We start from the raw sequence: 27,450 nt of genomic DNA, 5'->3' as shown, positions 1-27,450 counted from the left end.
GGTTCTGAATTGGATTATGGCTGCAGCCTATTGTGGGGGCATCCCACAGGCAGACATTTAACGCCTCCAAGTGATCCAGAATGGGGCGGTGAGAATGGTGAATGGCCTAGGAAAAAGGGATCACGTCTCTGAAGCTAGAAGGAGCCTCCACAGGCTACCGATTGGGGCAAGAGTTTTGTTTAGGCTTCTTCTTATTATTCACAAATGTATCATGGGTCAAATGCCTTTGTATTTGAAGGAAGCCATCGTCTTGAAAGACAATGCTAGGACATTAAGATCTGATAACACCAATACTCTTAAAGTCCCTCGTAGCAATTCTAACGGGGCAAGACCGGGCTCATTTGAAGTCGCAGCTCCTACCACTTGGAACGCTTTATCGCCCACCCTTAGGACAATAGCCTCAACCCAACTGTTCAAGAAGCAGCTGAAGACCTTGCTCTTTACATAGATAGCTGCTGTAGCCTCACTTGCTTATGCCTGTCTTATTCTGAGTTCGTTATATTCTCTGTTTAATTTTTTGTTTGCTGTACGTTAGTCTGTGCCCATCAGCCTATGGGTACCAGGTGCACGTTATACATGTTTTAACATAACCCTCTGATCTCGGGCCCAGGTCCCCTCCCCTGCCAGTTGCACTGCCTTCCTGGCAACCCCCCACACTTGGGGACTGTTTCTGTATCCCTATAGTCCCATTACCAGCACTTGACACCTGATGTCTGCACTTATCCTTGCACTTGCCACCTGCTGGCCGTACTTTTTCTTACTGTTCATTTTTGTTTTTTTCTTATCCCATGTACTGCACTGTCCTCTCCGCCCTTTTTCCCCCCCGCACATCTCCTCCTTCCCCTTCCCATGCACTTGCGCAATCTGAATGACACCTGGCCTAGTAGGATCGTTGTCTGTCCTCCCTCTGTTTCCCCCTCCCTTGCCCCTCGTCGTGCCTTGAAACACTTGTGTATAGGCGCATTATAAATGCCATATCATATCATTAAACACTACTCTTCCAGACATTGGTTACAACCAGACAAACATATAGCATACCATAACCGCTGCTCCAGACAACACACAACATATATAAAACGTGCACAATATGCAAAGCCCTTTCTCTGCAGATCTACACACAACAGTGCAGCCTTGTTCTGCTCCTACGTTAAGTCACCTACCCCTCTTGAAGATCCTGAAATGTCAATAAGCAATGAAAAGAACAGACTTTTGCTATACAAGACTCCGTAGCATAGTATTTCAGGGCTCAAGAAAGAGTCTAACTCATTATGCTGTAGAACAGAAATCTGTCCTGCATTTGCAACAGTGACTGGCAGAAATAGGGGAGGAAATTAATGTTGGTCATGCTGCAGATAGTCCGCTAAACTAGAATCCGTGGTGCACTGGCTGGCTGGTGAGACTATATTTCTCCCTGGCAAATCAAGTGATATGAAACAGAGGAAACGCCAGTCTACAATAATGCAAAGCATAAATTAGTAATTGATTTTTGAAATTTGCTAATTAAAATTTTCTTCATTGGTAAACTTATTTGATTAGCAATTTTATAATAATATTTTAAATGTCACCAGAAGTTATTTGCAGCCAAGACATAGAATGAGCAACAACACAGCATTTTTGTGCACCCCTGAACAATGTTCCCTCTAATTTTTTTGGGCTGTGCGCGCCAAAGAATAGTTGTGTGTGTGTGTGTGTGTGTGTCTGTGCTGTTTTTCAGTCATGTGCGCAACTGAGTGATGCGCCACCAGACCGGGGGTGGTCGGCGGCGCCGGCCCGGTGCCCCACGATCGAGCAAGTGCTTAGTGATCCGATTCCACTGTGTGCAAGCGAGGAATGCGAATTTGCGGCACAACAAGCTCTACTTCAAGGGACATTTGGGTGTTCTATTGTCCGCCTAAGACTGTAGCTCATCTCAAATTGTGTCCTTTTACATCTCTAAACATTAGCAAGATCTTTTGTTTTATGATGGGTTGGTACAAGAACAGAGGGGTTCTTCTAGTGGAACACAGATTTTGCCTTACAAATAAATATTAGTAGCACAGCAGTAGCTCCTGCATTCTCAGTTGACTAAATTTATGGAATATAAAGGAAATGCTTTCTATTGGTTTAATGAAATAAGCAATTCATGAACCTGATTAATGACAAATACGACTTAATAGAAGGGGAGATTATGGATGGACACTGACTGGACAGTTAAATAAAAAGCACTCAATCATGTAATGTCAGATTGTCCTGGAAGTTAACTCGACAGTCTCAGAAAGTCTGCCAAGAAAAGTGTGACTAGACTAATAGTACAGCATCATAAGAGGACTTTGTGTTGTGCAACCAAATCAGAGGTCCAGCAGGAGGCAACACTCTAACAGTGAAGGGTTTAGTATATTATGGTTACTATTTTATTCAACATGAACAATAAATATAAAGATGAAGGAACTTTTGGGAGGGCTCTGCGACTGGTATAGTAGCACTAGCAGCCAGGTAGCACATTACAAAATAAATTGTTTTACAATCAATGTGTCAGCAATGGCATTGATGAGAAGTTGATGGTGTCTGTGGTTATCTACACTTAAATGGTGCTACCACTCGCTAATGGCAGTGCACTGCCTGCCGTAGTGTTAGGAAAGATTTCTTAATTGTGGGTAATTTTCCTTCCATGTGGCAACCCCTTACCTTTTTGCTGTTGTTTTCACCCTGATCTAGACTTTGCCAGAGAAGTGCAGCCTTCTGCCGCACTCCTCTGGGCTTTCGCTCCATTCTTACGGGGAAACTGACATGCCCTTAAGACAGTCAGTACCGGGAAACGTTGTTTTCCGTAGTTCTTTTATCATGTTGCAGCTTTCGTGCAACATGACACACGAGAGCACTGTAAGCTAAGTTACTGGTCTCTTGGGTCTCTTGGGTCACTCTACAGGCCCTAGACACTCTCTTTTGGATTATTAACGAACGGTGCAAGTGAATCACGGACGGGACTGGTGGCAGCGATGGTTTCTTTGTGTTTTGAGCTCCTTTTGGCTGTTTAAGCGCGTTTCTCGCGCTTAGCCCAAAATGGTGGCCTGGCTCCCAAAATGGCCAGACCACGAGGCTCTTTGTCCTGCCCGCTCACCGTCTTGCCCCCTTCACCTTCCCCAGGTCGAGCCGACCCGGGGCCTTCTTTATTTGGGCATGTACTTTCCCGAGAAACACAGATGCTTTTGCGGGTTTCTACAGGCCTTGTGTGTGCCTCCAGGATGTGGGCTGGGATGTCTGGTCCCAATACACATCCTGGGTGCCAGAGAGTCTAGTGTGTCTTGAATGCCTTGGACCACCGTGGTCCGTGATAGGTCCACGTATGGTGTGAGTGTTTTGTGAGCAGATCTCCCATTGGGCCCTCTCCGTTTTGGCGCGAAGGGAACTTTGGATAAGAGGAGCTGGAAACACCACTACCATGTCGATCTCCTGAGTTCTCACGAACGACTGCTACAGGAGCCAAGTATCCTGCAACCAAGAGGCTGAACCGAGAAATCGCTGAAGGACTGCTCCTCTGCACTGCTGTCGCTCTGTGAAACCATTCTGCCTCTGATCGAACGAGAAGGCCTGTACTGGTACTTCGACCCTTTGGAATAGTGGGAACAACTATTCTCGGCATCTTCATCATCTCCTGCACGTAAGCCTTCGGAAAGGTCTCTGGGCCATCCAGTGGTCTGACCAGCTTACCCTGGAGTCTTGCTCTGTAACCGCCGTCAGGTTGCTGCTGTATTCCGAGTCTTTGACACTCTCACATGATTCGCACACTTGGCATTTCCAGGTCTGAAGTGAGAAGTGTACATTGGGCTGAAATACACACAGCCGCTTCGTTGCCCTGCTGTGGTAACAAACTGTGCAGGTTCACTGCGTTTGGGACATCCTCTGCTGCCGCGGAATCTACACGACGCCGAGACGCCCCTGCTCGAATCTGAACCTGTCAGCACTGAAACTGACGCGGAGAAGCCTGGGTCTGCCTGCATCGGGGACCGGTGAGTAGCAACGCTAGGAACTTGTCGCCCTCCTGCAGTAGCCCGTAGCTTTTCCTCCCTGTGTTAAACAGCACACCTTTTTCGCACTCGCACTCTGCTTCTGCCGCAAGTGGAGGCTGCGCTTGAGTAGCAGAGATCTGTTCGCCCTCCTTTGTTCACCACTCTGAACTGCCTGACTTCCTTGAAGAGACACCCCTTGAGCACAAGGCTCCACTCTTCATAGGGCTCGGACTTCCTTCTAGTTAGGTGGCCTCTGAAGGTGAACTGGGTCTAAACGATTACTTGCACTGCCTGTTTTCCTCCCCATCTAGGTGGTCTGCATATTTCGTGCTTCTAACTCTTTAGACCCTTCAGTAATTGTATATATACTGTATTTGATTGTGATGTATTGGTTTACTTGAGTTTTATCGTGATTCTTTGCTATGGTCAATATTACAAAGGCCTTGTAATAAATGTGTCTATATTTTTAATATAACACCTGCTTGGAGTAATGTGTAAGTGTCCTTGCTTTGTGTGCTCATTGCGGGCTTTCAGTCACCCTCACCCCTCTTGAGACCTAGTCTTCACCACCGCGATCGCTACCTTGATTGGTCTGGCTTGTCCAGAGGTTACCCTGTTCCAAGAAACTAGGCTGGCCTTCTGAACATCTGCCCCTCCAGGACAGAGTTCAGAAATCCATCTTAACACGTAGCACCACTGAGACTTGAGTCTTTTGAGCTGTCAGACTCCCCCTGATTCACCTGCTTCTCTCGCCTGTCTTTGCCGCTCGTCCAGTGCTGATAAACGTCTTCAGGATTTACTTCAATTTGTAACATATACACCTTTGTTCGCATTAGCATGTCAAGGGGACTTTCTTCCAGTCGGTTCTTTGATTTGGTCTTAATGCTGTTCATGAGACTGAACCCTCGCTCACACTCAGCACTTGAGGCATGAAATGTGGCTCATATGTCCATGAGCTGTGCAACTACATTGTACTGTGTGGCATGTTGAAGTGTGAAATTCACCAAGTCTTGAAAACATTTTAAAGAACAACATTTGTTCCTCTCTGCTACCATGTACTTTAAGGCATTATACTGCATAATAATGTCATCCACCTCAAGCATGGTAGGGTCTGATTCTAAACAGTCCACCTACTTAACAATCTAAAATGTCTTTGTGTTTTTCAGCAAGATGCTTAACATTTTCTATTCCAAAGTCAAAGCTGCATTGTTGAATGGCTAGTGAATCAAAATCGGCCAATTCCTTCAGTTCGTTTTCAGGAAACCTTTTCTCCATATGCTCACACACCAAGCCAATAAATATCAGAATAGATGCAGTACTAAAGCCCTTCTCGTTGTCAGAGTATGTTGAGATTAGATCTCTAACTGTGCTGCTCCAGAAACATTCTTGACAAAGGTACTGTCCCCTAATCTGGTTGATCTTGCTGCGTGCAAACTGCATGGCTTCAATTGGGATAAAACAGTTTTTTTGGAGTAACTTGGACAAGTCTGCTAGATCATAAAGAATATCATTTAGCACTGCCAAAGAAATGTGATAAGTGGGGTCAGGCAGTTTCTTGAAACAGTATTTTGCTATAGGAAAGTTTTCCTCCTTCGTTTCCTGATCAAAGTATTTTAGCTACACCTCATAATTGCACATTAATGCATTCACTGCAAAATGTCTTCATAACCACCTCACTTCATTGAGGGGTCGAAATGACAAACCCTCACATTCAACGACTGATACAATTTCTTAAAATTTAGATTTTCTCAATGGAGATCTGCAAAACACAGAATAAACAGTTCTTAGCAAGGTTTCTACTTCCCTTATCATTGGCACCTTCTTCCAAGCATCCCCGATGCCCAATTCTTCACGGTGAGCTACACAGTGTTGCTCAATTTAATGTGCAATACATTGTTTAAGCCTTGTAGCAACACTTTGGTTTTTGCCAAGCATAACGGATGCACCATCTTATGTGAACATCACCCTTTTCTGCAGATTCAGACCATTGGCAGAGTAAAATTCAGTAATTGCTGAAGTGACAGCTTCCGCATTGCAAGACGTTAACTTGACAATTCCCCTGAACACAGTTTTGTACATTGAATGTGGTGTTGGTGCAAGAGATCTGATTTTAAAGTAAATCAATAACATTTTACTGACTGAAATGTCAGTGCTTTCATCAACAGAGTGTGAAATGGAGCATTGCATACTTCTGCCACAATTTCTGATCTTATTACGCTGCTGATGGACTCCAGGAATTCAAACGCATAATTTTTACTTCTCCAGCTATCTGGTATTTTGGTGTAGTGCGCTATCTGATTGTGGATTTCTTGCACAGATAGCATGGAAGTGTTTAATTCTACAGTTAGCAAAACATTGTGCAGTAGAACTTTCACCTCTTCAGGCTTGGACCGTTGTCGCTTAACCATGGCCAATCTATTACCTCTCTCATTTGACGTTTGTGCCAGCATACCACACAATCCAAAACCCAGTTTCTCTGCCGCAGAGACATGAACATTTCCAACTAAATAGTGTTTCAAGTAGTGCAATTTCCACCCATCGGCCCATTTCTTTGCTGTAGAAAATTCTCCAGTAACTTTAGCTTCCGCACATACTCTGCAAATCAGGCCCACATCAGCATTGTACTAAAACATCTCTCCAAGTCGCACATGTGCCTTATCTTGTGATTTCTGGGACTCTGTTTCAACTATTTCCTTTAACCAATCCTCTTTGAAAGCAGCACAACATTTCTTCTTAGGTGGTGCAGCAGCTGCTGCAGCACTCCCTTGCCGTTCTTTTGATGAAGAAGACTTGGATCTTCTGAAGTTAAACAGTTTATCCATTATCTGGTTATAAAAAGAAATAGCATTTATTTGCATGGAAAAACGTGCAGTGCTGTTGCTGTCTATGTGCAAGTGGAGAACTTGTATGCAGCACACCAGGCCAAGGGCAGATACCTTTTATGCCTGGCTATTAGCTCGCATCTTGAATTGTTTACACAGCCCAGGAAGCCACACAACACAAGTACAAGTAGCAAAATGCTTAACTAATATGAGCTGCAGAACACGTGATGACTAAATGAGCAGTTTACACCTCAGTTGGACTTGACTGACTGCCCTTAACCAGCTGGTCTAGGGAAGCACTGTGGTGTGTGTTCCAAGGCTTGCTAGAAATGCAGTACCACTGCCTGTTGCACTTGAAAATGTCTAATGTTGGTTGTTCTTCCAGACCACCACCTATGTACTTTTTGAGCGCCGGGCCCAGGAGTGAAAGACTTAGTAGCCCCACCCTCCCCTCCCTCAACAACCTGCTCAGAATGTCACTGAAACCCACTGCATTCTAAGAAACACTGCTTCTCCGTCAAATCTGATTTCTTATCTATTATACATACTTTTGTGATCAGGATATCATTGTGCCTCCCTGTATATAAAATAAGGACTGCAACACCCGAGGATAAGTCATAAATAATGATGCATACAATTTAACAAAGCCACTCCTCGTGTTAGGGAGGCTATATACAAACTGTATTACAGTTAGGGGGTCGAACTCGAAAACGAGATATGCAGAGTTTGGCAGAGGTCAGTCACACACAAGTTGATAGAGGTTGTGTTATTTTGGGCTTTCGCCAGGGTGGAATATAGGCTGCACAACTAGGTACGATATTCAATAATTGGGCAATAATGCATGGCTTCCCAGAGCAACGCCCCAGGTAGTGGGGGGCTAAGACATTAGTTTTGCAAGAAGGCTTTCCCCAAAGGTAAAATATGGGCACAGTGCCGCACAGCTATACTTCACAAGGCCGTGCCAGTGCCAAACATAAAGGCTAAGAAGACCCAAATGTAATAAGGAGTGGACTGCATGAGTCTCTTTGGCGCATTCGGTTTGCACGTTTGGAAATGTTGGTTTCAAGCATTTTGGCTCAAAATTTCAGGGACGGATGACCAACTGCGAACTTCTGTTTACCTCTCTAGGTCTCGTGCTCTCATCTGCTAGTGCTGCTGGGCTGACGACGACCAAAATATCAAATAAACCACAAGCACTTCTTCCTGCTTGCTTTAGTTTTTCATAACTTGCCATTGGATACATAAACATCAAGCCAATCATGGGAAGGGTTAGGCTGCTGCAGCGTGCACTGATGCACAGAAGGAAGCCAAGCCAACCATGGCCCAGCCGGGTCCTACTACTACCAGTACTGCAGCAAACGGCACCATGGCTCTCGGGCCCTTCTGCGCCCGCCGCCTACCCCACTCAGTGAAACACGTGGCAGGACCAAACCTGTAGCGCCCCGGCTGCCACCACTAGCATGTGTGTGACGTGTGTCCTCTTCCTCTACTAAATCCCCTGTGTTTGTGGATTAGTGCTCTGAGCCTCTGATGCCCTTATTTGCTGTAAATAGAGCTATTTTAGAAAGATTTTCAGGTTGCCTGGGAAGCATAAGCAAACATCACACCAATCAGGCCCCAGTGTAATAAGGAGTGGACTTCATGTGTCTCTCTGGCGCATTTGGTTTGCACGTTCAGAAATGTTGGTTTCAAGCCCACCCAGCAGAGACGTTGCATTTTGGCTCCAATTTAGGGCGGATGACCAACTCCGAACTTCTGTTTACCTCTCTAGGTCTCATCTGTTAGTGCTGCTGACGACTATCAAAACATCCAATAAACCACAAGCATTTCTTCCCGCTTGCTTTAGTTTTTAAAAACTTACCATTCAATACATAAACATCCGGGCAATCATGGGAATGCACCACATTATGCAGGAGCCAACGAGCCCAGTACATTAAAAGAGAAAACGGTGTGAAATGGGACGCGCCCCTCTTCGTGTCACAGGCAGAGGGGCACGTGCGCCCCATTTCACACCGACACTGCAGGCAGCTATAATTATTTATCGAATTGCCCTCGGACCATCCCTGCCCTATAAAAGCAGCCGCCGGTGCCACTGTCTGTTTTACTCACCACAGTCACCAGTCACACCAGTGCCACTGCCCATCGTATAGGCCTGAAATGCTGGAGTCGCACTTGACTACACCGAGCGCGCACCTCCAACCAGGGTGCCTGCTGCCACGCCTCACGTACAAGGCCTTGAATGCTGGTGTGAGTGGGCGGGAGAAACCATTTAGGCAACTGTTTGGCTGTAGCAGCGCAGCACGTGCATCCAAGCGCTACTACAGCCAATCAAATTAAAGGCATGTCACTGCCTGACAGGCAGCAAATTGGGAATGGCTGAGCCATGCAGCCCGTCAACGGGAATAAAAAAAAAATGTTGTTCAACAACAAAAAAAAGAAATGATGATTTTTAGGGAGGGCAGCACGTGCACAGTAAAATAAGCAATATGCGCAGCTTCCCAATCAAAAGTGCACGGCCGCACATGTGCACACCTTTCAGGGAACGTTGCCCCTGAAGTAAGACATTAGTGAAAGGGGGGTCTGTTAAATGTAAAGCTTTAGCTGCATGAATGGACACAAATAAAAAGATATAAAAAAGCACAGAAAACATTTTTCAGACAAGACTCTGTGCAGCTGGGTGCAATCAGTGTTGCACGGGGCAGTGTCCCATATATTGTATGCTTACCCATTTGTTGTGTGAGGAGAATGCACAATGTCGAAGGAAAGTCATAGCCTGAAACTAAGTACGTAGTATGGTTTTGCGGCAGGCCGTGCACTTATCAACTTCAGATGGATAAATTGGCCCTTGCTTGCCATCGAGATCAACTGTTTTAAATCCAGCTTTAAATACCACTCACGGGGGCGGAGGCGGGCCGCTAATGGTCCTGACGCCAGAGTCAGCGCAGCATTCCAGCCCTGCGCATCCATGAAAGCGGTATTTATCGCTATTAGTATTCAGACCCGACATCTGGGGTGCTGAAACTTTTAGTTGGTTTGTTTTCGAGGGAACCAGGCTCTGAGCAATTCATGTTTCCCTTAAAAAGAAATTACCCATATGTCTGTGATTGGAAATAAGTATTTCCACGACCAGCATGTGAGCAAGGAGGTGTGTAGGCAAATGGGTCGTGGGGGGGCGGGCGGTTGTGGTGTGGCACTCCAGGCACTGCCACGAAGGATAGGGTGAATGAAGGCTGGAGAGGCGCAGCAGCCCACATGAAATGCCAGCAGCTTCTTGTGTTCCCAGCCTCAATATTGGCCAGCTCTCTCCTGCAGGTGATAATGTATAATGAAATCCAAATCATAGAGCAAAGCGAAGTTTGGAGGGTGACTACAGTGTATGGTAGTGCAGTAGATCTGTAGATGTACAGCCCGGATATAACTATTGATCACTACTTTCCATAAACATCTAGTTAGCTTTGTGTATTCTTTACGTAAGAGGAAAGAAAGTAAGAGACTAAGCAGAGTGGATAGCATAGCAGGCAGAGAAGGTGGCAAACTAGGTGAAATATTGTAGTTTTGCAGCCATCTCACTTTCAGGGTAGCAGTATAAAGTAACATGGTGACTAGAATGAAAAGGAGTTTGGGATCAGCTCAGGTTGAGCGGCAGCTGGACAGATTTAAGCAACAAGCAGGTCACAGAAATAGGTTTGCCATCCAAAGCATTGGCATGGATCATGTACATTTTCAAAACTGTTCACTCGTCAATATGATGCACTTTCCCCTACAACATGAAATATAGTTTACACTATGAGATTTAGATACAGTGACTTAAACTTTATTGAAAAACATGAAGAAAATGCAGTGTTTTACAGTAACAATACTGTGATTCTGCAATATCAAACAACTTACATTTTTAAGAAGGGAATTGTGGGACTGAGGTTAAAAAAATATATTAAGTTAACACATACTGGTCTTTGCCAGACAGGATATAGTTGGTTTCATAAAAGTATCATCCTAATTACTTCTGGTGTGCAATTATTTGAAAAATAAAGTTTCTTACCTAGCTCTCCCACACAGGCCTTTGGCAATTTTAAGAGTGGAGAAGATGATTATTAGTGCCCACTTTTTTCCATTAGCCTCACTTGCAGTGAACAAAAGAAGCTGGGGAGCCCCAAGGGCAATAGAGGAATGCAAGTTGAGCTGTACTTTCATTGTACAAGATACTTTAAATAGCTAGCTGTGCTACACACGTGTCAATGTAATTAGCAAACTGTCAGAATTGCATAGCAAATTGCTATGCGACATTGCTTATTGTATGACTTGGAATGCAATTCTAGGTAACGGTCTCACAGGCCACCAAAGGAGGAGCATTAGGAGGACACCGTTTTGTCCCCAAAATCATTAAATCTGCCCCACTATATAGGATCCTTTTTTCAAATATTGTGAGCTTAGTCACTTCTAAACACTCCACTTTTTGCAGTCAACGCGAGATTACATTATTTGCCCAGGATCACACACTTTGTTTAAGCAGTGAAGTGGGTATTTTAACCCATTCTGCAATTTAGCCCCTTCACGACATACTTTCTGAGCACCATTTGGCACATTTTAAGCTTTGGCTTTCAAGAAATACAATAGTAGTCTCAGAGTATATGTGCAAGTAGACAAATCACCCAGTAAAGCAATATGACAATATGTAAATCCGTATGTGTTAGGACAAAAATATATAATTGTAGCTTTGTATTCCACATTCTGGATAGAAGACCTCAAGTCCACGAAAACAACCCTGCCCCTTTTTTTTTCATGTCAAACATATTTATTTTGTGACTTGCCTTTTTGCTCCAGCATACTTGACCTATTGGCACCCCAGGTGGGGGGGGGGGGCACCAACCAATCGGGTTGCTTCGATCACAGTTGAATCCCACGGTCTAGGCTCACGTTTCAAGCAACATGACAGCTCCTTCCCCTGCCCTGCAGTGCCTTCTTCCCTCCACCGTCCCTTCCATTTTTCTGTCCTCCGACCCCGCCTTCTTACCGGCTTACTGCGGCAGCAGCGCCAGTTGCCTCCGCTTCGCTCCGTCTCTCTCTGGGCCGCAATGGAAAAGGGGCTCCACTTAGAGCCCCATCTTCCAGCTCCGTGGCGGCCATCTTGTGTAAGTATTTTGTTTGAATGAATGGGACGCCATGAGGCGACCCATTCATTGAAAGAAAACACATTGGTTTTAGCACGCCTGGTTACCGGATTGGCAACCTTGGGTGCTAATCGCAATAATCACCCGTTCCACGGGCTGGAACGTGTGATAACACCACCGGGGGCAGTTGGTAAAGGCCAGAACGCCCACGTCGTTATTATTGCTGAAGTGTTGTGTTGGGATATCAAACGTCTTTACATACACTCAAGTGAGACTCTTCAGGTTTACATACATTCTAGTGAGACTCCTCAGCTGAAGCTTTTATGTTAAAAGCTGTCATAACTATCCCCTTACGCTATGAAGCCAGAGACTTGAGGATTTCTGTGACAATTACTTGTTTTAGGTCTCCATTTACCCTTCTGGTCTAGCGTCTGCTCTTGTAACAATACTTTCAGGTTGTGGTGACAAGTCGCTGGACTCTGCCCTGTTGGTATCTTGTCATAGAACTGATGACATTACAGTTCATGACTTCTCGTGCACAATAAGCGATTGTCTCCGTTTCACTTAAGTTTGTGTCTTTTTTTGTTAAAAATAAACTGCTAGTGACTCACTTTATTTGTTTTGGAAGGGCTGCTGATAACAAAGAATGCCTTTGTTAATGCTCTAGCCGTTTAGCACGTGTGTCTCTTCCTGCTCGTGATGGCATCATTTCGGGTGGAGGTGGAGATGCGGTGGGGGTAGGGAGGGAGGGGTAACCATAATTAGCCTAGCGGTGCCGCGTGCCTGGTGCGAGGCAGAAGAAAGGCGTCGAGAGTAAAGAGTTCAGCAGGCTCAGCTCCCGCCTTCCCCAGTGGATTTTTCTTTGCAGCCCGTAGCCCTCCTCCCTCCTCCTCTTCTTCTCTACCCTGGCTCGGTACATTCCTTCAGCGTCCCAGAATGTACAGTACAGGCTAGGCTCTGACCTCGCCACCACGTCCTCAATAACCACGCACATCGCTCCCCTCTCCAATCAGCAGCCCGTGTTCCTTTCTAGAAATAGCTTCTGTGGGAGGGAGGGAACTGCACACGGTCTGCGGTCCTCCCCCGGCCGCGTCATCCATCCATCCATCCCCCGGCGCAGGATTACAACTGCTTTCTATGAATTCTAGGACCAACGGCCGGGTTACTGCACGGACAGTGTAGCCTCAGGAGTGGGGCCCTGGGGCGCTAGTGGGAGAATCGTGTCGCTCCGTGTTGGCCCGGCTGAGGATGCGTATATGCGTACACTTGTGTATAGGCGCTTTATAAATGCCATATCATATAATACGTAGGGGACCATTTCAACATGAACAATCTGAGGCACCCGGGTGCATACATTCTAAGGGAGACAAAGAAATACAGCTGGGGATTAAAAGTCAGGGAGCTGAAAGACTGAATGCCCCCTGAAAAGCTATAAATCCTTCATCAGCAAGTGGCTGATGTGGAGAAACCGTATACCCCGAAGGGAAGTGGCTGCAAGAGCCCCGTCAAACGCAGCTTGTAAATTGAGTGCTGGAAAGCAAGCACGTATGTAAAACTCCAGATAGAAAGGAATACATTGCTGTATTACAAGACTGCTGACTGGCAACATGGGGGGAGTTGCTTGTGCACGAGGCCTCTTTCAACTGAAAAAGTTGAAAGTCCCTGACGCTGCCCCTGCCTCTGGAGACAGCAGCCTGTGTGAAAGAATAGTGCAGCTCAAATAGTTTCCTCCGTAAAAGAATAGTGGGGATCCTTGTAGGCCCAAGCCCTTGTGACCAAAATAGTGGCACCCCTACCCTGAATTCAAGGCAGAACAGGGTAGGCCCAGAGACTGTCCCCGTGGGAAAGTAGCTTATAGTCTGACTTGGAGCCTCTAGCGGGATTATTAACTCAGCCTGTGGTCCGGAGCCTTTGTTGAAAAATAACACAGCCTAGGATAAAGGGCAGTCTTGGGCACATGGTATCCTGGAAGCATAGGGCCTAAGGATGCCCATGACCTTTAGGACAACAGCACAGTGTACGCATGGCGTATTGGGGTGTCAAAGACAGCCTGGTGGAAACAAAGTTGTAGGAAATCAATGTGCCTTTGGCAACTCGGAGATTCTCTTTATTTACAACCCCCACCCCCCTGTTTTGTTTTATCGTTGCCACTTATTTCATCTGTCCCCACGTATGTTGTGAGCTGAGCAGGGGGCATGCCTAGCTGAAGAGTGAACACACGCAACTCGTATCTTTTTGGATGCCAAAACCGGCCACATTTAAATTTCACAGCAAACATCAATGCATTCCAAAAATGTGATGTTTCATGAATACACAGTTATCAAAAATCCATACATAATACACAACACTTTCTGCTGGCAAGTGGACCAGGCGGACAATGGTCCTCCCCCCCCCCCCTCCCGCCCCACCAGGTTGTCCCATGGTGGTGAGGCCCTTCCCCCTCCCCACCATGCCCTTCTTAGAAGGCGTTACCGGGAGACGGCCCCCTTTCTACTGCACCCAGCTGCCCCGCCGTCCCCCATTCCGGCTACGGAGTCCCCCGGGAAGGGATCAGTGTCCCCATGGTCCTCCCCCACCTGCCACAGGGGCGCACACCCACCGGTCTGTGCCCCTCCGAACACCTACAAATGTTCTTATACAGGCCAAAAAGTTCTGACACAATAGTTCAGTTCCGTGCTGGGACAAGTGCACCCTGTCTCATTGATGCGTTCCTGGGCCCCTCAATAGGACGTTTCTGATGACTTGACGTGCCCCTGGCCGACGACCATCTGGGCTAGTTCATTGTTACATTTTTTGTGCCGACATGTTCAATGGGCACGCAGGGCCCAGGCACCCCGGGTTCAGTCTGGGAATGATCTGAGACCAAACGAGCACTGCCCCCGGGCAGATCCGTCCTAACCAGGAAAACAAAGATAGCAAGTGTTTGATGAGCTCCTTTCTTCCCAGCATCATCAGGTCGTCCACCACCACCAATATGCAGAAGCACCAACACAGCCCCCTCCTTATTTGTCATTCCACCAAGGAAGGCACTTGGCACACTTGCAATCCCCCTCGATAAATCCAGTGGATGGCCACTGCCGTCATTCAAGACAGCAACCCAGGTCTTTCTTGCACTCTTTGTTCCATCTTTCGGACGAATGAGTGTCCCACGAACCAAACCACCAGTTTCGCCATCTCTGTCCTCAAAATGACACAAAAGACAGTACGTAAATCATTTCACGGTACTCCCTACCCACACATTTTTTGTTTTTTTGTTTATATAACAAACCAATTGGGACCCTAATCCTCATCACCCTCCTCCTTGTACTCTTAATACACGAGGTGTGGCCTGATGTATCCTTTGTAGGCGTGGGATTTCTGCCGCCCTAATACTTTGATTTGTCCTTCTCTGTGCCCGTAATCTGCGGCCATGGTGGCTGCCCCTATTCTAAAAGAGAGTGGGGCAAATCCCATCCCCTCGAGCCTGGCTTCCTTCAAAGATTTTTCTAAGATTTTTTTAAGATTTTTCTGAACTGGTACCTGGATAGGCAAGAATAGCGGGCCCACCAGAACCCCCCCCCCCTCCACCCCACCTTGCCCCAGGTATGCCCGTAGCCACCCTACCGGGCAGATATCAGACCTAGTATGCGCAGTCATTGTCACCTCTGCCCCTTTTCCCATTTACCCCGTTTTTTACTTGCTTAACCATATGTGGGACAAATCCTCCCTGGACAGTTCTCCCGAAAAGTCTGTTGTGGATCCCCCACCACCTCTCCGATCCTGAAGGCACCAAAAAAAGCTGTTCCAAAGACTGCCCTGAACAAGGCCCCTTCCCAGTCATCCCTGCAGATCCCCTCACCACCAGTACCTGCACTACTGCTGCTATTTTTCCATGTCTAGGGGTCTCCTACTATCTCCCCCTGGCACCACTGCCCTGCTCCAGCCAGATAAAGCCTTTTTTTTTCTAGCAAAATCTGTGGATGGCAGGGACCTTCCTTGTAATCCTGCAAAGAACCCTTGGGCAGCCATCTTTGTTCTGGCTACCCCTACTGTTGCCTCCCCCGTGTGCAGGTGATCCAGAAAACGTCTCGCAGAATTCTTGTGGAAAATGTCTTCCAGACCCTGTCCCATGAAAAATTCCCTGAATTCCCCAAATGCTCTTTCGGATGCCCTTTTTGTCTTCTTTGACACTGATACGTCGATCAAAGATACTAATTCAGGGCACCAAGTTCCTATAGTATCTCTGGGAATGATGCTATCACTAGGTCCGCCCCTGCTAACCATCGGTGGAACTCCTGCATTTTAAAACTGGACAAAGCATCAGCCACATTATCCAGGACACCTGGGACATGTTTTGCCTGAAAGCAAATATTGGCTTTCAGACATAGCAACACCAATCTTTTTAGTAACCTCAGCACCATTGGGAATGGCGCCATCTGACTGTTGATTGAGCAGACGACTGACGCACGGACCGAAAAACGACATCCTCCACCCCTCCACCCCCCCCCCAGCGCCTTCCCATAAATGGTCAATGCTACAATAATGGGAAAGAGCTCCAAAAAGGTTATGTTTTTGCACAGTCCCTCATTCTTCCAGCTGTCTGGCCACCGCTGTCCGCACCATTTGTTGCCCAGCATGGCCCCGAAGCCCACGCTCCCAACTGCATCCGTGTACAGGCCCAACTGGCCGTTGCATGCCATTTCCCATAATATCCCTCAAAAAGCTGTCCCCAATCACCAGGTCCTGCTTCTGTTCTCTGGTTAACCTGGTGTGGTGATATGGTTTTCTCAAGCCTGGCATAGCCCTGGAGAAGGGCCTTCCTACATGAATGATTCTGAGAGCAAAATGTAACTGGCCCGCCAAACTCTGCAGTTGCCCCACAGTCACCTGCTTAGCCTTCAGGCAGGCAGATACTGCCGCCCCAAAGTCCTGCACTTTATCCACAGGTAGACAGCATTTGCCCGCCTCACAGTCCATCTCAATGCCCAGAAAATAAAGTGGAGGTGGTGGGGGCCTCTGTTTTTTCCGCTACCAACGCTAGCCCCATTTTCTCTGCCACCTTCTGGAATGTTTTAGCACTCTGGTGCACTCCTCTGTGCCCCTCTCTCCCATAAACAGGAAATCGTCCAGGTTAAGCCGGACCTGCGCCTCCCTACACTCCTTCTTAATCACCCACTCGAGAAATGTGCTAAAAGTCTCGAAGTAAGCACATGAGATCGAGCACCCCATAGGTAAGCACTTGTCATAATAGAATTTACCCCGTACCTGGAACCCCAGTAAGTGATAATCCTCTGCGTGTACCGGCAGAAACCGGAAGGCCTGTCTGCCTTTGCTAGCAGTGCCCCCTTTCCCATCTACTGCAGCCGTGTCACTGCTGAGTCAGAAGAGGCATACTTTACAGAGCATAGGTTGCTATTAATGGCATTGATCACCTTTGGAAATGAAAAGTTTTGGATCAACCTATACTTCTCTGGTTCTTTTTAAGGAACACTTCACAGTGGAGAGCATACTAACCCCTGCAGGGGTGGTACAGGAAATGGACACTCAAATCTCCCCAACTTGACCTCCTTGGCCACTTTGTCCATCAGTATTGATGGTTGTGACCGGCTAGATCTCTGGTTCTCAGGCACTGGGGGTTGGGGTGTGGAACCCCTCCACCGGTATACTGAAGCCCTCTGAAAATCCCTCTACCAACAGTCCTACGTCTCCCACCTGAGGGTACCCATTTGTATGTGTACTCGTACAGGCGAGGGTAATCCCACCGGTGGTACACAGAGCACCACGCTCCTACTTGTGCTCCTTGCTGCGTTTGGTGGATTTGGCTTCCCTGTGTACCGACATCCCACAGAATGAACAGACATGCTTACATTTGCAGACTGCCTTGCGCCATTGTTGTAGGCCCCTTTTTTGACCCTGCTTCCCCCACTGTTCCAAAAGGGCTGAGCCGGTGAACTCCTTGCTGTTGAATGGGCGCGCTGCCATGCAGGTAGCCCATAGGTCCGTTGCCCTACAGCCCCAGTCTAGCACAGCCTTGCCTACCTTTGCACTCCTAAATTACTCATCATAAAACCACTAGACGCCAAATATATAGTCATGATACATAGTCAAAACCAAGTGATTGTATGACCGCAATTTTTTAATCAGCTCAGGACATGTTTCCAACATTATGGCTGCAAATATTGAGAATCCAGTTGCCCAGTTGGCCAGTGATCTTTCCGCAAAGAATGTTTTGTCATTCCCCTCGTCTTTACCTCCTAACACTCCTACCCTTCTATAATCCAGGAGTAAAAAATATATCAATGTGTTTCTCCTTCCATATTTGTTCCTTGGTTTCCAGAGGCACGTGCCAAGTAAGCATACCTGGCACTGATGCCTGAATTGGGGCAGAGGCTTACCCTGCCTGCCCGCCACCCACCTGCATGGTCCCAATGCTTGCTGCCATTGTTTCCGGTGCCTTCGCTCCCTCTACATTATTTACCACACTCCCTGACACCTGCAAGTGCTCACCTGTTCCCCCCCCCACCTCCCCCTCTGCACCGTCATCGTTCCTGGGGTGGCACCCGCCCTGCCTGGCATGCCCAGTGGGGCTGGGTTTACCATCACTGTGACCTGTTTGCCCTGTGCAGGCTCCCCCATCTGTTGCTGCCCTTGTGCCAAGGGAGCCCCGGTTGGTGCTACCCAACCCTGCTATTGAGGCCCTCCCTGCCAGCCCCCACAATTGCCTCCGGGAGGCACCCCATCCATCCTCCTAGAGGACCTGTGGATGAGGTGCCCCACCCGAAGCCCATCCCCTGACCATGATTCAACCCCCAGGACCCTGCCTGTACCAGTCCCTCATGAACCCCAAGCGGCCTTCGTGATGCCCATATTTCCATTGCCTCCCGAATGTAATGCTGGGCGGATCTACGTGATCCGACAGCAGCTGATTTTCCCGCGGCCGGGAAAGTTTGTATGTGAAATGTGCGAACACATGTTCAATACAGCTTCATACCCACACCCATGACACCCCCGCCACCCACACCCCCAACACACCCACACCCCCAATATAAACAAACCTTACTTACCTTCTCTTCACTCTGTATCCCTGCGGTGTCAGTTCCCTTTCACTTCTGTGATCCGGAACTGGCGCTGCAGGGTCCTTTTCTTTATTTTTATTTTTATTTTTTTTTCGGCAGCTGCAGGGGTTTTCCCTGCAACCCCCGCTCACTATACTCACTATATACTGTATAGTGAGCGGGGTGTTGCAGGGGACAACCCTGCAGCCCCAATTATTTTATTCTGTTTTCTCAGGTGTGCTGCAGGGGTGTCCCCGCAACACCCCGCTCACTATACCACACAGTTTTTTTATACTTCCCTACAATGCTACCACCAAAGGTTTGAACTTTTGGTGTTTGAACCTTTGGTGGTAGCATTTTTTAGACTTTTTGTACAGTCAGACCTTTTTTTTGGTCCGATCGTACAATTCTATGCTGGGCTGCCTGCCCCTGCCAGTGAGGCATTGTTTGACAGATTCTCCTGGGCCCCACTCCTATGGCCCTATGGACTGACTGAGTGGATGGAACGGACTGAGTGGACGGAACACACAGTGCAGATTGAATGAATAGGAATGATGGAATGGATAGAACACATTAAACGGATGGGAAGGATGAAATGGGTCTACGGAATAGATGGATTAGATCATGTTGATGATGGGCTGTGTGGATGGAAAGGATGAAAGGACTAGTAGATTAAATGGATGTAGCAGACGAAACGGATGAACAGACTTAGTGGAATGAACGGACAGAGTAAATAAAATGGATAGAATAGATGGTACAGATGGAGTGCCCGATCTCAAGCGCTTTACCGGTAACCACCATATCACACTACCACACTTACTCTCTCCTGTACACCACCACTCAACTAGAACACAGCAATACTATGACACATTCGGTATAGCTGTTCTCATACTAACACCCACCACACACTCCTCATCACCCTAATTAAACACAGCTAGCACACACCGCTATCTTAAGCGTCTCCTCAGGCCTAACGCAGCCAGAAATCAGTCTGGGTGTCCACCCTCCAGAATGAACACATACAACTGACCTCCACACCACCACACATACCGCTAAGAAGCAGCTATCATGCAACTGCTACACCGGCTGCACACATATCCGGTGCACCCACGCACCTTATGACTCACTCTCTCTCTCTACTGACTTTAACTATGGTTCCCGAGGGCGATCAACCTGCCAGCGCTTTGAGATCAGACCAATGATACATAAGGCGCTATATAAATGCCAAGTAACATAACATAGGCAGATTAAATATACATACTCAGCTAAAATAATATTCTTTTTGCATACCTACCAGGGTAATTTTTTATACACCCTGGAAGGCCTTATGTTGCGGGAACTATGGGTAGCCGGTAATAATTGTTTTATCTTGATGTGATTAATATGTTATCCCTTCTTTTGCACTTGATATATTTGTGATGAATGTTCTGTTTTTCTTTATTTGTTCAATTGCTCTATTCTACTTATCTTTTGTTTTAGAATTTGTGTAAAATCTCAAAAAACTGTGCTTTTAATAATAGATTTATGGTTAGCATTTCTCAGACTGCTTCCTTGGTGTATCCTCAGTGATTTGCCTCGCAAACACTAGCCTTTAAACTAGTATGGAGTTTAACTTGAATGTTGGACAGAATCTAGGACTGTCTCGAGTGTGAGTACCCTTTTTTCGGTTTTTGTAAAGAAAGTAACATAACATTACTGGAGCTCCCTGCTGGTTGGGGGCAGATGACTCCCCTGCTACCTTTTATTATGGGTGGTTTGGCCACCCTACTCCCCTTCGCCTCTTTTCATCCAGAGGAAAAGCCACCTTGGGGGCCACATTCTTCCTCTGTGGCCTCGAGGGTGGGGACTCTACTGTGTCCCCCCTGAACCTCTACCTGTGACCACCAGGTCTGTTCTGTCCCGCCGTTCCCCAGGAATGATCCCAGTACTATTCCCAGATCCTTCCCCTGCAATAGTGCAAAAATGGTTGCCGGTGTTGTTGGGTCCAACCTGCGCCTTTTCAACAGCACTCTTTTCCAATTCCAATTTCTAAGGTTTCCCTTATTGAGTACTGTTCTCTACACCAAGCTTCCCTCTTTTTCCCCTTGTACGTAATGTACTGACCAGAGCACTTCACCACCTTTTCTCCTTAACATATGCACAAACCCTGTAGACTTTTCTCCCCTGTTTCCTGCATATGCACGCACATAAATCAGAGCTTCTTTCCTTGTCTCTTTCCCTATAGCTGTGCACATTTCTGAAAAATGCTCCCCCCTCTGTACAACAATCACCGCTTTCACACTTGTCTCCCGAAATATCCAGCAACAGACACACTGCCGAAAACACTTTTCCAGCCTTGTTGCTAAGGTAACCTGGGTTTCTGGTCAGAGCTGCCTCGCCCTGTCACTTTTACCTGCGTCTCCAGAATTGCTTCCGTGAATCAAAACAATAGGTCCTCGGTACGCTCAACAATACCTTGCACACTCTACGCTAGGATATTAACGCATTGTTTTTCCTAGGAAACGTCCATGCACCGTTCCTTAAAGTAAGTCTTTATCCGGCTACGCGAAAGAAACACTCCTGATGCGACGCCACTATACAGTATTAAGGAACACTCCCGATGTGACACCACTATACAGAATTACTTAAAAGCGTGCTTGCCATCAACACTAAGCACAAGCACAAGCCTACATTTTCTCCGTTATTCCTTGCAACCAGTTAGCCACAAACTGCACAAAAGAAAACACTCGACCCTGGCCCACTGCCCCAGCCCTGGTCCCAACAAAAAACACTACTGGCTTAACCCCGCTGCACCCCCCCCCCCTCCCTGACCCACGTTATCTCGCAGTCCACCATTCCTGGCACGAAGATCAGGCACCAAACATCAACAAAAAAGGCTCCTTCCTCGCCCAGGGACGGTGCAACAACGATGGTGGCAGGGTCCAACGTGGGCAGCATGAACAGAAAAGAACTCGAGGCGCAGTCGGAGTCTCCAGGCGGCGGTGCAGGAGCGGCGACAACAATCTAGGCAGGACCTCTAAACAAAAGAACGCCACAACTATCCAACCAGCTGGCAGCATATGAAAGTAATTGGCAAGGCAACCTAGCACCACAGGCTCCCTTTCGGATATGAAAGCCTCTATGCTTTTCGTACAGAACACCGAGACACAGTCCTGTACACAAAGCTCGGGATACTTCCAGTCTGCATGCATAAAAGCAACACCAAAGCTATCTTGCATGTTCCCTCTGTCCCTGCCAACCTAACCCTCCCCTTTTCATTCAGATCCGCCAGAGACCCAGCAATTGGCTGTGTTGCTCAGCATGCATTTCAATAACGTAGCGTATGCTCTATCACCGAAAAACCTTGAGTAATGTTGGGTACTAGCTTTTGAAGCACAGGGCATGTAATCAAACCTGCGTGGCCACACTGCAACTCCTCAGGGACAGCAAACTTGTATTTGTGCTACAACCTAGAGCAGGGGTCTGCAACCTTTGGCTCTCCAGATTCCCTTAATATATGGCTATTGACTATGCTGGTTAGGAATGATGGGAGCTGTAGTCCAAAAAATCTGGCGAGCCAAAGGTTGCAGACCACTGACATAGAGAAATATACAGTGTGCTGTCTGTAGGTCACCAAGGAGTAGCACTCCCACGCTGTGAAACATGCAACAGATATGTCAGCCTTTGGAATTTTCTACAGGTTGCGTGTATTTACTAAAAAGGCAATAACATGATGCATGCAATTTCATGTAATACACACACAGCTGAGTTGGTAGGCCCACTGACCAGGAGTTTGCGGAACTCATGGGTGGCATTGTGTGAGTGTTTGGGTGTCAATGCATTGAAAGATCCGAGTGCTTCCATTTGGTTGAATCAAAGTATTACATATGAGGGGAAAATTTTGTTCTGGCATGAGTGGTACCTGGTTGGGGTGCGGTGGATTGGCGATCTGTTCAATGGTTTGAATTGGATGGCGGCTAGGGAGTTACAGTTGAAATTTGACATTCCTTCTTTTCGCCTGGCGGATTATCGGAAGATTAGGAGGGCGGTGGGGATGGTGGATATTGAAAGGAAAATCAATACAGACATGCTTGGTTGGGTGCCTGGGGTGAGTGGATATGGCCTAGTTAGTTATGTTTATAGACTGGTTGTGTCCAATTATCGGGCTAATGATGCATTAAGATTGGATTGGAATGAGAGAATTGGTGAAGATATTACGGAGGATGATTGGATGTGTATTTGTGAGAATGTGAAGCAGTGTTCTTTGAGTCTTTCAGACAGGTCGCGTCAAATAAAGATCTTGAATAGGACATATTGGACGCCTGAGAGAATGATGAAGAGGGGTGGTATGTGTGACAGTTCTGAATGTTGGGCATGCTCACATGAGGTGGGCGCCTTTGAGCATATGTTGTGGGAATGCTCACGGGTGAGGGGTCTGTGGTTTGAATTTGACCAGACCTGTGAAAAGATTTTTGGAGAGAAGGTTCATATGGACTTTAAGACCATAGTACTGGGTAGTGGAGATTTGTTGAACGACCCGATTACTTCTCAGAAGAAATGGATCTTCCGTGGGGCAATGGTGGGGAAGAAACTAATTTGGAGACAATGGAAAACTTCTACCCCTGTTACTATTGAGGAATGAATTGCAGAGCTGCATTCTCTAGCGGATATGGAGAGAGTGTTGTATCGGAGGGAAAAGAAGGATGCGTTATCTAATAAGATCTGGGGCAAATTTCTTTTATTGTATTAGACCTGTTTATTGATTATATTGTGACTCGGGGGGGGGGGGGGTGTTTTCTGATGTATATAGTTTAGATGTGTTTAGTGCATGATATTATATTTTTGTACATATGTTTATGTGAAATTTTTTAAAATAAAATTAAAATAAAATAAAACAAAGCTCATATTATTGAAAGATAAACAATAAATCCCTGCTGGCGTTTGAGCCTGGTGCCAACACACCCCCTACAAAATATGAAAGAAACAGCTTCATCTGCTCCATGTGCGTGGTGCCACTTTCCTTGCGGTGTCCGTCTGGGGCCCGCACCTGGATCCCATGCTTCCGTTTTTGGTTTCTTTTCGGCTTGACATTTTCAGCAAAATGTGAAGGGTTCCCCTTTTAACTCCCCCGTTCCCTAGACTAGTTACTCTACCCCAGGCCTTCCCCATCCCTTTTAACACCTTAACCACAACCCCCGATATAATTCAAAGTGTTTTAGAAGTAATTACTGTCGGAAAACCACAGGATACTGCCTGAAGATGGTGTACTCCACCTCATCCTTAATGAGACCTGCCATAAGAACGTGGCCGTTTTGTTCTTGATTCATTGCAAGTAGAACATTTCCTGTTGTTCGTATAACAAACCTAATGCCTAGCTGTACCTACTCAATACACATAACGTATTTTGATTGCTCTTGTTAATGTATGCATCCTCTACATCACCTTCCAGCATCTGATTGCGTTAGGCTTTTGTAATTGGTCTGTGTGTAAGGGGATGCGGGGTGTAAGGGGATTTAGAGTTGCCGCCTATCTGTGAACCACTGAACAGGACCCAATGTGAGTTCAGCTGTAATGTCAACTCGACCACAATGTCCCAGGGCCTCTAGGGGAAGGAAAAGTCCGAGTCCTGACTATGGGTCTCTGGGAAGTGGGTAGCTGTCCTTGACGAGTGGGGCTATCCTAAGGGTCCGTTGCTACGTGTTAATGCAATGAGCTGTTCTCTTGCAGCAAGGTATGTTGCATTACAGCGCAATGGGAATTTTCTTGCCGTGCTGTAAATGGCGCGGACTGGGTTTTCTGAGAGAGTGGTATCCTGCGAGAAGGCGCCTGCAGGCCCTGGGTAGTGCCCAAGGCATCTGTAGGGTAATCCAGGCCAGCCACACCTACGCCCTCGATTTTCCAGTTGCGTGGCCATCCGCAAGGATTTTGAGAGCTGGCTCCAAGTGCGGCCAGTGATGCGGGTGTGGCGGGAACACAAAGCCCAGACACGGTCACATTTAGGACCTGTTACAGCAGAAAGCGAGTTAGGGGTGAGGCAGAGGTAGCATGAAAGGCACTCGTTGCGTATTTCCCCCGGCCTCTGTACAGTAATCCACATTTAATTGGCTACCAGGAAGCCAGCACAGTTCTTACTTGCACAAACAGCGTTTAACGGGTTTCATCATAGACACAGTCCAAGCCAGTGACGCACAAGGCGTCCGAACACTGTGTCCCTTTGCAGTGCTGTATACTGTGATGACTTGGTTCTAAGCCCGTTCCGATGAACAATGACACTAATTAGTACATTTACTTAGAGCAGTTCACGAGCTGAATTGTCCCACTGTGCTGCTGACCCGTTCCTCCCTTATTGCCCCACTTAACGTCGACAGTTTTGTTGACCTCATAAGGATGAAACGCCTGAGAACCTGCTGACTTTTGAGCCTGCCTGACCTTCAGGCGTGGAAATATTCATTACGCGGGATGCGTTGCACATGGGGCGTCTCTCTGAGTGTAAACCACCCATGGGGACTCGGCAAATTGTCGTTCTGCACACGTCGTTTGAGTTGCTCGCGGAAATCTCAATTCACGGTCAAATACCACGACTTACTTCAGAGAAAAGTTCCCATTTCACTTTTGCGTAGTCTATTTTTAAACACGTTTGAACAAAAATGCATTTGGAGGCTTAAAACTTTGTTTTTAAGAAATGCATATTTTCTTTACCGCTACTAATGCACACAGATGTAATTATGTATTTGCCTGCTGAAGGCCATTTGATACCACCACTCAACCCTACTTCTTTCCCTTGGGGGTGCTCCCCTCGTCGCTCCCCCACCCTCCCCCCGCGGATGCCTCTCCCATCTACAGTGCACCATTGCTTCCCAGTTAGATTTGTACTAGATTTTGCACCTCCTTTATTTACATTTTTAATCCTGGGGTAAGCCTCCCTTGTCCCCTATTTTTCCTATACCAATTATTTGCATCTACTTTTCTTGTTCCCTAAAAATGAGCTAAACGGATGCAATGCAAAAAGAATCATCATCTTCCCCATACCTACATGTGGCACATATGCCCTCCCTCCCAAGGGACATGAGAAGAAAGTACACAATATTTTGCACATGTATCCTAAAAATGGCAGCACATTTCTCATTGAGGCCTTTCACCTGGTTCATCAAAAAAACGGATCGATTTGGGCAAACTTTCCCAATTCCGTGTTGTTGTGGGCAGAGGAGAATGGGCTTTGGATTTCGGATTGGAGGCCCTAGCTGGTGGACTGCTACTTCTTTATAGTTTGGCCTGGCCCAAAGCACGCAGAGTCAGTCCATGCCACGTGGTTGTAGTGATGTCAATGGAAACCTCATTCCAATCCATTAATTTCACTGATGTTGTATGTAATTTGAGGTTAATAATTCTGAAAACAGTTTAACAGTCTCTTTCGAGCTATGTTATTGTGCATTTGTATAGCGCCTTGTATACCATTTGCGCAACTCTTGGGCTGCTTGTGACCTCCTAATTGTGAGAGTTGTCTAGTGTAGGGGGTGCGGTTTTGTCATGTTGTTTCTCTCACAATACTGTATACGTGGTAGTCTAGCAGCAGACTACGTGTTCATTCGAAGTTGTTTTATCTATAATGAGACAGCATGTTTGGACTTCGACTTTCTTTTGTGTCTAGTAATATATTCTGCTGCCACAGGCTCTACAATTTGGAGCACCCTCTGTTCTGCAACCCCACTCCACAGCAAGCACAATTGTGTATCCCACACACCTTCCTAACAGCACATGTACACATCTTTTACAAATTCTTAGCTTATATCCATTGGGTTTGAGTCATACTTTTGCCATTCCTCGCTGAATGACCAAGGCTCCTTCAGCTCAGACTGCCACTTAACAAAATGAACATGGCAGATCTCTCCTTGCCTGCTTCCACACCTCTGTGCTCTCCCTCGCCTCAGGAGCTGCTCCAATACTGGAAAAATAAAGTGCTTTGATGAATTCTGCAGGACACAAAGGCACATTTGAACAACTCTGCAAAATACAATAGCAGCAATTCTGCCATTCTAGTCAGAGCATGGTTTGAGGCTGAGGCTAAGCCTTCTTGGAAGCTGGAATTGTGCCCCATGACAAGGACTAGACCTTTTGGAGTGTTTGCCACCAGAAGAACTCAGCATGTTGCAGAACATTGATTGAAAAACATAACACAAATGCAAAAGTCTGCAATTTCATTGCAGTAATGTCCTTGGGTCGCAAGCACACAGCTGAATGCACTTGTGTATTATGGAAAACTGTGTTTATTACCAATGAATGTTGCTATCTATTTTGTTTGACCAAAATAACGTCAAACTTAATGTAGAAACAGAAACTAGCATTTAAAGTCCCATTTTATTCTTCCAGGCATGTATTTCACTGGCATTTAATTAATTTGAAATGAAACATAGCCACGGGTTGACTTGTGCTGACCAAGATTTAACCTCACTTCCAGAAAGCCCATCCACATTACAAGACAAAGGACACACGGAACATGGGGATCTATTTTGTCCAAGCCGGT

At 46.7% G+C, this 27,450-nt stretch overlaps 1 protein-coding gene and 1 long non-coding RNA gene across 3 annotated transcripts in view; one reads left to right on the top strand and one right to left on the bottom strand.

Annotated features, from left to right (window-relative positions):
* HIF3A (hypoxia inducible factor 3 subunit alpha) overlaps positions 1 to 27,450 on the top strand; it is a 194,382-nt gene that overhangs the window by 13,019 nt on the left and 153,913 nt on the right. The window lies entirely within an intron of this gene.
* Positions 4,490 to 27,450, bottom strand: part of LOC138566876 (uncharacterized) — an 86,523-nt gene continuing 63,562 nt past the window's right edge. The window contains exon 3 of the long non-coding RNA XR_011302047.1: positions 4,490 to 6,811. This is a non-coding gene — a long non-coding RNA (uncharacterized lncRNA). The remainder of the gene's footprint in view (positions 6,812 to 27,450) is intronic.

This window comes from Ambystoma mexicanum, chromosome 2p (genome assembly GCF_040938575.1).
Source record: "Ambystoma mexicanum isolate Mex_15411 chromosome 2p, UKY_AmexF1_1, whole genome shotgun sequence".
In the NCBI taxonomy this organism is placed as follows: domain Eukaryota; kingdom Metazoa; phylum Chordata; class Amphibia; order Caudata; family Ambystomatidae; genus Ambystoma; species Ambystoma mexicanum.
Note: the sequence above shows the minus strand (reverse complement) of the source record. Positions and strands in the feature narration are given on the sequence as shown.